General features: G+C 43.2%; 1 long non-coding RNA gene across 2 annotated transcripts; it reads left to right on the top strand.

Annotated features, from left to right (window-relative positions):
• The first annotated feature begins 7,538 nt into the window (after nucleotides 1–7,538).
• LOC133909942 (uncharacterized) lies at nucleotides 7,539–8,751 on the top strand. Of its 2 annotated transcripts, XR_009908466.1 has the most exons (4): nucleotides 7,539–7,872; nucleotides 7,942–8,022; nucleotides 8,120–8,339; nucleotides 8,422–8,751. It is a non-coding gene; the product is annotated as an uncharacterized LOC133909942 (long non-coding RNA). The 2 variants fall into 2 exon arrangements; XR_009908465.1 differs by having other exon boundaries at nucleotides 7,942–8,339.
• The last annotated feature ends 7,011 nt before the right edge of the window (nucleotides 8,752–15,762 follow it).

Here is a 15,762-nt window from a genome sequence, read left to right as displayed (position 1 = left end):
CAAGAAGCTTGTACGGGGACACGGAGACCCTTGCCTTGGAGGCGCAAGCTTCGAAGTGAAGACGGCAACAAGTGATCGAAAAAGAGGCTTGTGGTGAGCCTTGCATTTGTGGCTTGGTGGCTCAACCTACTTAAGGCCTAGGTGGCTCAAGAGTCATGATCGGATGCCGACCGGGAGCAATAGCCTAGGTGGCTGCTCCAACGTGGACTAGGGATAACGTTTATGCCATCGATACCACTGGAAAAAGATCCTTTGTGTCGAATTTGCTCTCTCCACCTTATTTACATTTCTGCGTTTACATACTTGCAAGTTACATTTGTATGTTTACCTTCCTAGAGTAGTTTGCTAGGATTGGCTATAGGTTGCAAACCCTTTTGAGTGGTCGAGTAGACACACTAGGTAAATCTAGAGCATATTTAGATAGAAATTGATATAGGTTTATCTTGTGAAGTTTTTGGGACCAATAAATTTTAGGTTTATCTTGTGAACTGATGCATCACGTGATTGTCAAATTCACGACCGTTGTCGGTTTGAAGAGCAAGAATGGAAACTGAAATTCTATATGAACATAGTTGTGAAAGGAGAGAAACACATGAAGAACTTTGGATTTGAATTGCAATGGGAAAGTCCAAACGAAGTGAGAGTAATCATTGACCAAAACCAAATAGTATTGAAATCCGGAATAGCTAGTGACTGCATCAGTGTGAATGAGCTAGAAAGGAAAGGAACTAGTGCTAATTGAAGGTTAAAAGGACCTAACTGACAAGCATGACAAATGTGCTTTGTAGATTTATTACAGGAGAGAAAACAAAGGACTCCAAAGTCGTCTCCTAGCTGGGATGACTGAGCCGTTGATGCCAAATGTCGCTCAAGGTGGTGATAGCGGAGAGACTGACTGGAGATGCTGATCAGACTGGATAGAGATCAACGGTATTGTTACATCAGAGGATCATTGTCCGCGTGCGATTGTCCTTGATAGAGAAACCAAGAGAATCAAATTTGGCGGAAACATTGTTGTCACGAGTAAGAGCTAGAATGGACAAAAGACTTTTGATTAAATGCAGTGAAACAAGAACATTGTGAAGTGTTAAAGAACCAAATGAAGTAGGGATGTGTGTGGCTCCAGTGTGTGTGATAGGAAGAACAACACCATTACCAACAATGATTTGATGAGAATTAGAGGAGGGGCGGGAGAAGGAAGAATACCGGGATTGGTAGCGAGATGCGAGGAAGCATCAGTGTCTAAGAACCATTCCGAGGAACCACTAGAAGGAGCAAAGGAGACACTAGCGCTATTGAGTACGCGGAGTAGTGCCGACTGATCCCATGGCGATAGCACCGATGGGGGAGTCTGAGACTCTATGAGAACATGATGGGTAGGAGGCAAGCCCAGGCGTTGACCAAGGACGCCTGTGTTGGGTGGACGCCATGGCATAGACTAGACATGCAACATGCCTGTCCACGGATTGAGGTCGGCCGTCCATGGCGAAGCACTGGTGGAGGATGACCAAGCTACCTCCCTGGGGACAGTGGACCCACTGCTGGTGTAGCCACTGTTGGAGGAGCTAAAAGATAGGTGTCACATCCCAAATCTTGTATACATGTCATTAAGCATAATCATGCATTATAAGCATCATGTTATCATGGTTATGCATTTGCAACATGCTTATGTAATTATTTCTGAAGTGTTGAAGTTAAGTGGAAGTGATGTTTTGTTAAGAAACTTTAATTCTTGCCATGCAACTTAAGGCTGAAACAAATCCCTACGTCAAGTATACTAGATAAGATGAATTTAGGTGATTTTTATATAATTTTTGAAAGTCATCTTGAAGCTCTAATAATTCATGCAAATTTTAAAAAGTAGCTCTTTTGAAGATTTATATATTTAATTATACCTTCGGCATGTAAGTGGAAATAGTTAAAATGGGTTCTTTGTGACTCATAGAATCACTGCAAAAATCGGCGTAATTTTTAGAGCCCGTTTAGATTTATGTTTGTTAACAAGCAGGGAGAAAATATTTAGCAGAAAAAGAAAACTCCTTACAGACTCACCCATCATTCCCTCACCTCTCTCCCTGTACCCTCCATCTAATGTATTGATCCCCTCCCTGTCTCACTTGTTTCCCAACCAAGCCAAGAGAGAAAGGAGAAAGGAGGAGGAGAAGGAGAAGAGAGGAGGAGCAAGGCCCAAGGAGGAGACCCTAGGCGAGCTCCCCCACCATAGCCCAATGGAGGTGGTCTCCCTCATCGAGCTCAAGCCCCTTGGCTGCATCTTCTTCCTCCTCAAGCCAGCCACCACCTCCCCAACATCATCTCAAGCTCCAACCTTTCCCCAACCTCTACAACTAGGCCACAAGCTTGCTAGGACATAGTGATCACCCCAACCCCCTCCCATTTCATTCTCATGGCCGGAACTACTGACATTGAGCTCAAAAGAGCTCAACCATGGCCGCCACCACCATTGCTTGGAGGAGACATAGCTAGGGCGGGTTTCAACTTATGCATGTTATCCCACGCGGTAGAGGAGGTCAAGGTGATGCTCTAGGTCCAAAATCCCCACCCCAAAAGCTGCTAAAATCGTTGCTGGAGAGGTCCCTGGCAAACATTAGAACTTCCGGTGTCCAAAACTTCCGACCTAATCCGGAACTTCTGGGTTGTCACGATGACCAAGAGAGAGGAGGGTCATCCGGAAGTTCATCTGGAACTTCTGGGTTGTCACGATGTCTAGAACAGGGAAGGGTCATCCGGAAGTTGATCCAAAACTTCTGGGTTGTTAGGATGACCAAGTCAGAGGAGGGTCATTTGGAAGTTCATCTGGAACTTTCGGATTATCACAGTGTCTAGAACAGAGAAGGATCATCTGAAAGTTAATCTAGAACTTCTAGGTTGTCACGATAACCAAGACAGAGGAGGGTCATATGGAAGTTCATCCAAAACTTTCGGGTTGTCATGATGTTCAAAACAGAGAAGGGTCATCCAGAAGTTAATACGGAACTTCTGGGTTGTCACGATGTTCAGAACAGAGAAGGGTCATCCGAAGTTAATCTAGAACTTTTGGTGAACAGTGTTCATCATTGAATCCCTTCTATATGATGGATCTTTTGCTGTCCACAAATGATTATGGGATGTGCTTTGAACTGAGTTGCGGTTTCATTTGAGAATTTTGAATTTTTGGAAGGTCCGATGGAATGGAAGTTCCAACCTCCAGTCAGAAATCCGATGTTACTTGGATCGGAGACTTCGTTGTTCTTTCTATCTTTCTGCTCTTAGCTTGTTGTACTACATCATCACTCTTTATGCATCTTGTATCATACCTCATTGTACCTCATTCATGCTCATCGCATTGCATGCACTCTTCTTTAGAGAACGAAGGACCAGAGCATGACGCGGGTGTGATCGAGGGTGATCCGAAGTTTGTTGTTGTCGATTGTGAAGTTCAGCACCAAGGCAAGCATCTAAGTATATTCTACCTTATATTTTGGATCATGTAGAGTGTAAATTGATAAATTATCGCTTATGTATGTTGTGCATGTTAGCGAGTCTGTATCGGGTATGCAGGTAGAACCTGTATTGATGTATTACTTCTACCTTGAATTGTTGATGATTCATATCCTTGCAGCCTTGGTATAACATTGTTGTTGTCTAACTTAAATGCTATCCAAAATACTTAGTGATGCATACGTCTTCAATAGAAACCGAGCGGTGGTTCGACCATCGTTCATGAGCTTAAGCTTATTGATGTTCATAAAGATAATGATGGACTCGAGTCATGTGGGTAATAATGTATCCCTTGCAGAGTGTAAGAACAATTCGAATTGCTGCGCTCCTATTTATGAGTATGCTTTTGTCCATTTGCATCAATCGTAGAGTCCCTATATGGAATGATGTTATGCTTCGTTGGGAAGTAGTTGTGATGGTTGATGATGAGTTGAGATGTTTCAAGTTATATATATGTTTATGTTGTTGATATCATGATAGAAGGGTAAGGGTATAAGTGGTTAGGTGTATCTGCTCACACACTTGGGTCGAATTTTGCTTTTGCATACAAATTCACTTACCCTTATGGCCGATTCCTTGCTAATTCATCAAGATACATTATTCTTAGAGTCGAGTTATTATATGTATCTATTATGGATTAAGTCTTCTGAGTACCTTCGTACTCACATTGCTTTGATGAGTTTTGCAGGTAAGTAAGAGATAGTTTTCGGTTACATCACGTCCGCCGATGTTGGCGACGGGCGAGAGTAGTGCTATCTACTTGGGCGATGTTGTTTTGAGGTAGTTCCGCTTGGCAAAAAGCTCCACCTATCTTTTGTGGTACTAGACTTTATATTCCGCTGCATCTCTAAGCAGCTAGGAGGTTAAGTTGTGCTTTGTCCTCCTGGCATACGTTTCGGTAAATGGATGAAAATATGTAATAACTTAAAGACTTGTAATATAATTTCATTACTCGCTCTTTATTATACCTTGATGTGATAAATCATGTTGTAAAGGCTTGTGTTTCGATCTTGGGTATAAAACACTTGCCATGACTATCGGGGTTGGATTCTGGTTAATCATTGTGGTCATAATCATGTAAATGATCGCCCTACTGATTAATTAGAATACAATTTTGACGATTCCCCACAACCAGGGAGGTTGTTTCTTCTTGTTGTTGGATCGGGAGGCAGTGTTGCCAGAGGTGCCATCGCCGGGAGCCACAGAGCGACCAGTGAACATAGCTTGCACAACAACCTATTTTTCAAATTCAGGAGCCTAAAGTTCCTCAAGGAGAAGATAGGATCAAACAGACAGCAATATGGCAAAGGGATCTTTGGAAGTGATCATAGGAATAAGCATGGCAAAATTTGGGATTGAGGCCCCGAAGGAGATTGATGACTTGATTGTCTTCGCAAACCAGTTATCTAATGTCACAAAGAGCATCTGCCATAGTTTTTAGACAAGAACAGTATTGCCTAATGGAAAAATCACCTTGACACAAGCTTCGGAACTCGTCTTCGATGTAAACAACACAAGTGAGCCTATTGTCACAGAAGGGGCTCTCGATGGCACACGTCATAGGTAATGGACCAGGCTTCATCACAAGGTCAAGAACCTCTTTAGAGATTGTAGTGTAGAGCAAATTAACAACAGTAAAGTCCACCATCACCCATTTAGGGTCAGCAGGAGCTTGCGATGGTGGAGTGTTGATGTGAGCTCCAAGAGTGAATTTGCCACAAACGGTGTCAAAGAATGTGCTCTGTTGGGAATAACTGGAATTGGAGAGGTCAAGAACAATGGGGACAATGATGCGCGTTTGCCCGATCTTTCGAAAGGTAATATGATAAGTCGATTGGTGGAGTTTCGACGTTGATGATCCAAAAGCTCCGAACAGAACAGATCAAAAACCCTCGCAACCACTACACAACTACTCCGTGGTTATCAACCGTGCCAAGACGCCGTTGACCTCGCCAAGAAGGCTTTTCCTGCAAGCGAATTGAGAACACAAGCAAGAACGGGTAGATACAATCTGAGTATTGCTAATTAGCAATAAAGTACTCGAGTTGAGGTGTAACAAACTGATAAACGGCGATACTGTCTAAAACAGAATAATCTAAGCTAAACCCCAAGCCTAAACTATGACGATTATTGTGTATATATAGGAGAGACATGAGGAGGTCGACATAGGTTGTGCCGCCGTGGAGAAAGGCGTACACAACCTGAACTCCGACCCTAACACGATTACAGGACCCGACAAGGTCCGATACGATGGCACAACACCTTATTTCTTTGACTCTGACTAAACTATAAGGAATATTTGGTCGAGCATAGATCCATTCGAAAGGGGTCATCATAAGCTTTTCAGAATGTTCAAGATTGCCTCAATCGGATCTCGTATGCGAGAGTTATACCCGTTTTACTGACATGATGTTTTAGGACTCTGAGTAGACTTTGGAGTTCAACTAGGACTCGACATTGACTCCGAATAGACTTGGTATTCGAGTGATGACATCCAAAAGAGATTGTGATGCTTCTCACATATTCCTAAAAATAACACAAAAACTTAATAATATTCTATTCTTTACGAAGAAAATATAAACAATAAAAAACAAATTCACCTTGTGTGTATCTGAGAGAGCCTTGCCCTCATCAGACAAGAGACTTGATGCTGACCATCTAGATTGCAAAAGAGTTGGGCTAGGAAGCATGGCCGAAGCCAGCACGGCGTTCCAGGGAGGAGGGTGGGGAAGAAGAAGAGTTGCTGGCATTGGAGGTTATGGCAGCGGAAGACTGGTGCGAGGGGAGGCTGTCGATCACGGTATGAACCCTCGATTACACCATGAACTGGGTTTAGATTCTGCACACACTCATGTATTGATGTAATCGGGGATTTATACACGTACAAGAGCAGCTCAGCTGCTAACTGAATCCTAGCTAGGTGTGTGAGTGGAGAGAGGGCGCGCGAGTCCTGCGGAGATGAGCGATAGACCAAGCGATGGTGGACGGAGCGATTCTGAAGGAAAACAGACTCGTCCGACAATATCGGCTGGGCTATTATCAGCTCACTAACAGTTTGGTGTGGATGAATGTTCCTGCCCGTTCTGGTTTGGTCGGTGAAGACACTAGGCATGGTGAGGCTGACGAGGAGCTAAGCCGCTTCGGCCACTCAATAATCAATAGGGAGTCGTAGGGAGGTAGACCCTGTTGGCTTCTCAGTGAGCTTCTGCAGAAAGAAAATCGTTTTTGCTCCCAAACAGCAAACTTCTCCACCAACTTCTCCACGTACTAGAAACCAGCTCCAAGAAACTGTGCTCCTCCCGCTTCTCTCAGCTTCTACGGTTTGGAGTTAGCACACTCCCCTCAAAATTTGAGATATTTACCCGGGTGCATATCTGGTGCAAATGCACCAAATATTGCAAATGCTGCAAATTCCGTAGAAACCCTAAGTTCTCAAAATTTTGAATTTTTTTCAGCTATTAGTGAGGCTATGATATACATTCACACAAGATTTCAAGTGCACAAACCAGATTTAATTTGAACTTTAAATGTTGCACAGATGTAGAACATAACATCATCTATAGGTCTGCAGTTTTTCAGATTTTTTGAAAACTTGTAAGTTTGTTTCCCGGTGGATTTGCACCATTCGCAATTATTTTGTGCATTTGCACCAGATATGCACCCATATTTACCCACCTTATTTACAAATTTCTATAAAATAATATTATTTTAATGGAAACTGTAAAAATGTACCAGTATTCGGAAAAAGAGTAAATTGTATCCGTGAACTTGTCCTCTATGTTGAATTAAGTCACTATTTTTTGAAACTGGACCAATACATCACCAAACTTTTTAAGTGGATCAATAGAGGTCATCGATATGCCAAGTCGCCAAATCAAGCTGAAATGGCAACGAGTTCGCGTTAGAGTGGTTGGCCATCAAATACGATTTTTTTTTTTTTTTTTGCATTTAACCCTCTGCTTGTTGATCACGTTCAACTTCTATTCACCTTAAAACTAATCTATTCGTGTGAGGAAATCTAATCTGCCGTGCACGAAACCACGAACTCAGGAAGCCACTGTCAGCAACAACAAAGGAGGGAAGGGCAAGTCTTGGGATCATGGAGCCCAAGAGGAGGAAAAGGCGAACCAATGTCGTTTTGGGTGGAACCTGTCAAGGTGCCTCTGCCCCTGACCATGTCGTTTTGGGTGAATCAGACCCTCTTGCTCCTACCGATTGGCGGTGAAGACATTCCCCTACTCTACCTCTAGCAGACTCGGAACCCGAAGCTCACATAGATAGGAGACAATGGACCGACACTGGAGAGCTGAGTGTGGCGTCCGGAACCGAAAGATCAGGCCTCCCCAAGTCGTGAGGAGCCTAACCCACAAGCAAGTAATTGATGAATATCTTTCAATTTTTATCACTAGTCGTATCTAGATACGATAAAGAGCTAGTCTGCAGGCGGAGAGGGGACTGTCACTGACAGCCCTGCAACCGTGCCTGCCCCTGCTGTGCCTACCATCAGAGCAGAGCCACTCCAAGGTACTCGAGAAGAATCATCGCAGGCATTGTGCGATTATGATCAACCAGGATTTTACCTGATCTCGACTGCTTTGCATGCGACAACCATCACCGCAAGATGCACTGTCGGCCCCGCTGGCGAGAGGAGAAGTGCTGGGTGAAGACTACCGCACCCCGCCTGTCTCTTCTGAAGTAATGGGCGCACAGACGGCCAATGGACCATCCAGCTCCGGCGCCCTACACCATCAGCCCTTCCCAAACTAGGGAGAACTGATTGAAAGAGTCCACTTGACTCCCTCGGTGGTGCCCAGCATGTCACGATAGCTGAAATCGTTCAGGTAAGCGCATCGTTATCTGCAGAATCTTTAGATCTCAATAATCATATGATCTCAGTCCTGCTCTATGTCCTTCCACCTCCAGGCATCTCTGCTAAACCTCCGATCCTTGTACCACCACTTGGTGCACTTGGAAACGAATACAGCAATGACCATCGGAGCTAAACAGCTCCGCCAAGATTTGGAAGCAGAAAAGAACAAGAGCGCACGACTGGAACAGGAGCTTGCAGCTGCCAAGGCCTAGTTGTAGAGTGCAACTAGCCTCCTGGATGAGAAGGAATCATCCTGCTTGGCTGAAGTTGCTGCCTTGAAGAGAGATCATTCAGGTAAGACTCTCCTTTGTGACAGACTTGATGAGCTAATTTATGCTCGAACAGCTTTCGCAGCAGAGAAGGAGCGACTCTTGAACGAGGCGGCCTCAAGCCCTCAACCAAGAAAGAACTACTTAGGTCAGGGGAAGATTCCAAACTTCTGGGGAAATCTTGGTGAAGACCTTCGATTCTATGAATGAGATGATGAGAAGCTTGAAGCTCAATGTCGAGTCACCTGTTTAGAAGAAAGTGGAGGAGTACGGACAACACTTGGGACAGCTCGCTGAGCACATCAAGCAACTCCCCGACTTCCTCAAGAACAAGAGCCTCGGAGAGTCCAACGCCGCAGCTCGAGTAGGAATTCAGAGCCCTCTGGGGATTCTCAAAGAGAACTACCCGAACTAGATCTCATCGTACTCGACCAGGGGCTCGCTTTTGATGAGGCCAGGATCATTAACTTATTCGGAGCCTGTCCTCCTGCTGCTGATGCCTTTCTTGCGAATCTCTCTTTTGAATCAAAGTAGAACATTCGGCCACGGAATTGGCCTGTAAACCCATGATACTTGGCGTAACTCTTTGGTACTTGTTACTCTTTACACGAAAATCTGAGCTCGAGTAGAACGTACACAAGTTAACATTTTTCCCTTAGACTTCGAGTAGAAAGTTGACTAGTCGACCTCATTCGAATCTAGGGAGACATCTTGATACTCAAGGTCAGTTTGTCTGCTCCTTACTCGGAAATACTAATCGAGAAAATCCGAACTTGGATTCCTGACACTGGGAAAAAGTTCTTGGGAGGCGAGACAACTTTCGCTCCCCCGAATCAATGCGCAACAGCCGAAATGACTTAACCGTTGACACACGGATAAGTGTGAGGTCTTTTCATCTGCCCTGCACTTGTGTCACCCCAGCAACCTAAGAGCATCCTCAATGGACTATGTATATAGCACCCAATAGGCATATTTAGATATTCTAGTTCAAAAATAATCTCCAACAAATTTCAAATATACCTCCTTAAAATTACTAAACCCAAAAACAGCCTCCTCAGTCGCTACTTTTGGGGTTGTGAGTCATGCTCCCTATTCGCTCCTGGCCCACCCACCCATCCACTCGGGTCATCACGCCCCTCTCCTTTTCCCCTCCCCACGACCCCTTCCTCACGTGCGTCAGCGACCCGTGCCAGCCCAGCTCAAGCTCCACCGGATTTCCCCATCGCCGAGCTCAAGTTCCACCAGATTTCCCCCTACCTAAGCTGCCACTAAGCTCAAGCTCCATCGGATTTCCCCGTCACCAAGCTCAAGCTCTGTCGGATTTCCCCCCTGCCCAAGCTGCCACCAAGCTCAAGCTCCATCGGATTTCCTCATCCCCGAGATCAAGCTCCACCGAATTCCCCCTTACCCAAGCTATAGCCAAGCTTAAGCTCCACCGGATTTCCTCATTGCCAAGCTCAAGCTCCGCCAGATTTCCCCCCTGCACAAGCTGTCACCGACCAAATCCATCTGTCGATGAGCTTCCTCAAGCCCTTCTCTTCATTTTGCATGCGTCTTCTCCCCATCGGCCCAATGCCGACGCGGCTCCTCACAAGAGCCAAGCGCCACCGCCTTCGGGTGCTCACCACCGGCCACCTTCCAGTCGGAATTGTAGCCCAAGAACCACCTAAATGGGCTCCTCATCATGCGCTGGCGCTAGTGGTCCCTTCGACCGACCAAAACCATCGCCAGAATCCCACCAACGGCGATGCACCGTCATGTTTCTCGTGCGTGCCGATGAACCCAATGGTAGGTTCTGGTCCCACATTCTATCTCAGTGGCTAGGCGGGTTATGGTGCAAAAGATAGAGATGATGGTGGGATCCACTGTCGGTGACAATAGGAGAAAATATAGGGAATGAGGTATTAGAAGTCTGTTGGAGATGAAGGTAATTTAGGGAGTGGATATTATTAAAAAGGCTCTCTATATGGGGATATAGGGAGTGAGTTTTAGGACGGCTCTTGGAGATGCTCTAAAGGGTCATGGATTAATGACTCTGTAAACAATAGAGATTCATCCCCCTATAAATAGAGGCATTGATCACCACAAACCAAACTAGATGCATCTTCTTCTTCATCTCACCCCTTGCTAGTCCTCAAGCCTTAGCTCTTAGGGTTCATGGCAGGAAACACTCCACCATCGAGCCCCGATCCATCATCTCCTTTTTCACATGTGCCCCTTGAGTCCATTTCACCCATCATCGAAATTTTGTCTGATAAATAAGGTGAAGAAGCCATTGGCAACAGGACCACCTCTTGTTCAAGGAGGCATGCCGTTAGCGAGGAAAGCGACATCAACACCACCGAAGCTCTAGTAGAGTTGTTCGATGAAGAAGAGGTATAGAGCAGCTGCCGAGAAACACAATGAGTGGATGAAGGAATAGGTAGCGAAAAGCCAATAGCGGTTTGGCAAGAAGATGAAACTCAAGAAAGAGTAGTTTCAAATTCTCCCTCTTTGCATCCTCCCCCGCCATTGTTGAACCCATCTTGGAGGCAAGTGATAATGCCAGGAAGACAGTGATGATGATGGCAGTGATGGCGATGATGATGATGATGATGATCCACATCCCATCAGAGTCCATCAGCTTGTTTGAGGATAGGAGCATGATGAGATCTTGGCGTGGATAAGCCTAGTAGCAGAAATTTGACCATGTAATCTTCTTCAAAATGTACTTCAAAAGGAACTCTTGCACTTTTGTCAATCTTCTCAATGTATGAAACCTCCAAGTTATGATATCCCTATGTAGATTCAAACTAGGAAAGATATCGAGGTACCAATATAATTGAAAATGGTAAACTTGTTCTAATTAATGAACCAAAAATCATATGCCTTGAAGAGACTAAGGAAACGACACTCGTTGGTCTGATTAGCTCCCTCACATAATACCCATCTTACTCTTGCAAGGAGGCCACGATGAGTGAGAATTTACCTGAGTAGATTAATGCCATGAATGATGAATTAAAGTCTATAAGCACTAATGATGTATGAGCCTAGTAGAAATTTTCGACTGAGCCAAAATAGTAAGCTGAAAGTGGGTCTATAGAACCAAACTTGACTTTAAGGGAAACATCGAAAGGTTCAAAGCAAGGCTTGTAGTAAAAGGCTTCTCACAGAGAAAAGGGATTGATTATAGTGATACATTTTCTCATATCTCAACTAAAGATTCATTTAAAATTGTTACGATGCTTGTGGCTCATTATGATTTAGAGTTGCATCAAATGGATCAAAACGGCATTCCTTAATGGTGACTTGGAAGAAAATGTTTATATAGATCAACCCAAAGGTTTTATCGTAGAAGGCAAGGAACATATGGGATCTCGGCTTAAGAAATCAATTTATGGTCTAAAGCAAGCATTTTTTTGTTAAGTTTAAAGGAGGTAAATTCACCATCTTAGTTCTTTATGTGGATGATATCTTATTGGCGAGCAGCGATAAGGGTATGCTGTATTAGACAAAGAGGTTTCTTTCCTCTAATTTTGATATAAAGGATCTCGGTGAAGCTTCTTACGCTCTTGGCATTGAGATTTATCAAGATAAGTCCAAAGGAGTATTATATTTGTCACAAAAGACATACATTGATATATTGCTGAAGAAATACAATATGTATTAGTGCATTGTCTTGCCTGCTCCTATTGTTAAGGGTGATAAGTTTGGAACATTCCAATATCCAAGGAACCAATTTGAAGCTGATCAGATAAAGTCAGTTCCTTATGCTTCAGCTGCCAAAACATTATGTATGCTTAAGTATGTATGCGCCCTGATTTAGTTTTTTTTAATTGGGATGCTTAGCAAATATTAGTCAAATCCAGGACTGGATCACTGGAAAGCCATTAAGAAAGTCATTCGTTATTTGTAAGGCACTAAATATTACATGCTCATATTTAGAAAATCCGATAATCCTAAAGTTATAGGTTATTCGGATGCAAACTTTGTAGGGTGTGTAGATACTAAGAAATTCACGTTAGGTTATATCTTCACCCTCGTTCGTTGGAGGAGCTATCTCTTGAAAAGCTCCAAACAAACACTTACATCATGTTATGAAGCTACCGGATAGGCTGTAAGGTTTAAGAACTTTATCACGAGATTAAGAGTGGTAATAGCATTTCAAAACCACTAACACTATACTGCGATAACCAACCCGTAGTTTTCTATAAGAGTAACAATAAGTTGAGTGGTGCTGCTAAACATATCAATATTAAGTATCATGTTGTGAAAGATAGAATCCATGATCAAACTATTAGTATCAATCATATAATTATTAAGTCAATGCTTACGGATCTATTTATTAAAGGCTTACCGCCTAATATCTTTCGTGATCATGTTGCTGCATAAGATTATTGGAAAGCCTATGATTCTAGTTAAGAGGAGCATAAAGTAAAACAACTCACATTAAACATAACGAATATCCATTTCGAGATGGAATAATGCACTGTAGGTACTGAGATTTTAGTGGTATTTCATTGACTGTTGTAACACTTTTTCCTGTGCTAATTTGTTGAGAGTGGTCTTATGACGATTAGCCTTACGATCAAGGGAGAGAATATTTGATTGATCTTGACTCTAACGTTCATGCATCCTAACTGAACCGAGATAAAAGAGGAGCTCGGACTCCACCCACGTGCCCTAATCGAGGGAGCAACCAACGCTATTGGTTGCGGTCCTATTCCACACAGCACCAAATATAAAAGGGGAATGTCGGGGTCTCGAGGGTGATCGATCTCACGAGACTAACACTACCCCTACATCCATAAACCCTACAACTGATCTTGTTGGGCGCTGAAGTGGAGCAAAGGCCACCGCCGTCGTCCACACCACACTATCACCACGACTGCACCAAGCACACCACCGCATTCGCCGATGACTACACCATCCTGTCGCGGTTATACGTCGATGGAACTACGCTACATGGCATCGATCGGCTCAGGTATGTTGATCACGCTTCTGCATTAGGGTGTCCATGCTTTAGGGCTAGTAATTACGCCTCTAAGATGATGATCAACATATAACAATTGAGAGTAAAAAAAAGTCAACTGACAGGAAGAGAGACATTACGCTAATCTTTTTGTTTTATAAGAGAACAAATTATAGTCCTTATCTAATAATTTCTATGAGATGAGAACATATCTGGTGCTCCCTACCATTTAGATGCTCTTATGTTCCCGTCCTGTATGGGCCCTCAGATCAAGCATGAACAGATGTGATAGAGGTGGGTGGAATATGAAAGCGGTTACTCTAACGTAACGTCACCCTGTGACATGGTCTCTTACATGTGAGGCCCACTAAGAGTTGGTCTATATGTCAGCGACCATGTCACGGTAACGTTACATCAGACGATCTCATCGCGGTGGAACACTTCACTAATTTGCATAATGCCCCATACAAAATCTCCCCTCTTGTAACTTATGCACGGTTCAGTACCACATTATGCACATAAACCAGGCAACACATCCGACAGGCTTTCTGGCCACCTGTCCACCAAATCCGCAGGGTGGGAGAGAGGGTAAGATGATCTGGCCAGTGGTGCATTTTCGAGGCAAAGCTGATGGCTAGACTCGACGGCTGAGGCACCTCAACGACACCAAAACTGGGTCAGATATGGTAGTCTTCCTTTTAGCGGAGGTACTCTCTCTCTCTCTCTCTCTCTCTCTCTCTCTCTCTCTCTCTCTCTCTCTCTCGTGTGCACACCACTACCGCACGCACCTTCGAACCTCCTCCGCCAGCTACCGTGAAGGTTGAGGATGCACCTCCTCCATCGGCCGTGCACCTTGAGGAACCTACTCCTGCTGCTGAGCACCTTCAAGAGTATCACATATTTGGAAGTTTATTTGCAAGAACAACACAAATCCTATCTCAATTTGAAGTCACGAAGCATCGACCCCATTTTCCATCTTTTGATGTGAAGAAACAAATTAAAGTAATATGAACCTCTTTTAGACTTGCAAATATTTTGAGTTGGAGTTCATGATTCGGTCAGATCCAACGGCGGCTACTCCAACGATATCATATTGTCATGTAGCCGTGACGATGCCGACGACATAGTTGCTTCCCTCGACACTCTATCCAGTGAAAAATAAAGGGTGGATTAGGGAACAAAGAAATGTTGAGACGTGGCTTGTGGTGGTGTGGAGGTGGAGTGTGGGCTGCATTACAGAGGTGGCATGGGCTAGTCCGTGTCAGAGACGTGGCAAATATTGGAGATGGTTCAGAGAGGGAACGAGAGATGTTAAGCTTGAAGATAAGGGCATTAAGTGCAAAATATGTAAGCCAGTGGCATACAAATAGCATATTCACAATTCCGGAAGTGGCAGTGGTATATTTGAATTTTGGATAAATCACATATATCTAACCTTTTTTCTTTATGTGGAAGCCAAGTCAATAAGAGATGAAACCGAAGGATGTACCGTTTGACTTGTTACTTTTGAAAAGTATCAAAATTAAGGCTTGAAAATTTGGGCCTTTACTACTCCATCTAGTTCAAAATAAATATTGTTTTAGGTTATATATAATTAACTGTTTTAAACTTTGGCTATAAATTATTTTTTATATATTGAGTTTGGATACATGAAAATGATACAGGTAGATTTGTCTCGAAAAATACTTTCATAATAATATACTTCTACTATATTTTATTAATATTTTACATCAAAAAATAGTAGTCAAAGTTGTATTTTAAAATCATATCAATTTTAAAATAATACTTATTTCAAACAAAGAGAGTAGTATATAGCACGAGCGTGACTGTTGAGTTGCCATAACCTCCAGTTCCAACGCTTGTGTGATTGGCATGGCATGCTACTTCAAGCATATCCACTCATTGGGTTCTAACCATCCATCTTCTTCTTTAAGTCCAAGCCTAAATTTAGTATTTAGTATATCACTCCATCCGTTTATAAATACTTGACGTATTGGATAAAGTGTAGTCAAAATTTTGAATCTTTGATTATTAATAATTATTAAAATATTTACTTTTTTGGATAAGATTTGTTCAGACTCTTAGAACTTTGACTAATAATAGCTTTCAAAATATTTAATTTAAAAATATTAAAATCATATGTATATATCTATCTTGAGAAATACTTTCATAAT

Source organism: Phragmites australis, chromosome 2 (assembly GCF_958298935.1).
Source record: "Phragmites australis chromosome 2, lpPhrAust1.1, whole genome shotgun sequence".
Classification (NCBI taxonomy): domain Eukaryota; kingdom Viridiplantae; phylum Streptophyta; class Magnoliopsida; order Poales; family Poaceae; genus Phragmites; species Phragmites australis.
Note: the sequence above shows the minus strand (reverse complement) of the source record. Positions and strands in the feature narration are given on the sequence as shown.